The following is a 345-nucleotide window of genomic DNA, read 5'->3' on the forward strand; positions in this document are numbered from 1 at the left end:
ACAAATACATTTTTACAATTACATTCTGTCTTGGTGTGAATTATTTCTGATGACAGTGTCTATATGTATTTTAAAAAGGTGTTTCACTTTTCACCTTGTTAGTGAAGCATCTGACTTAATTATTCCATGTTTTGTTTTTTCGGACATGATACTGTGCACTGTCTGTAAAAAGCGTCAGACACATGGATAAGGCTCATTTAAATGATGGAAGATTTGTGATTTTTAGAGATGAGTTGTAGGCTAGCACAGTATCGGCTGGTAACTACAGTAGGAAAGTCTCTCCACCCCCTCCGGAGACTGCCGAACTGTGACGTTGGCGTGGAGTAGGAGGACGTAGCGACGCCT

Source organism: Salvelinus fontinalis, chromosome 36, assembly GCF_029448725.1.
Source record: "Salvelinus fontinalis isolate EN_2023a chromosome 36, ASM2944872v1, whole genome shotgun sequence".
Taxonomy (NCBI): domain Eukaryota; kingdom Metazoa; phylum Chordata; class Actinopteri; order Salmoniformes; family Salmonidae; genus Salvelinus; species Salvelinus fontinalis.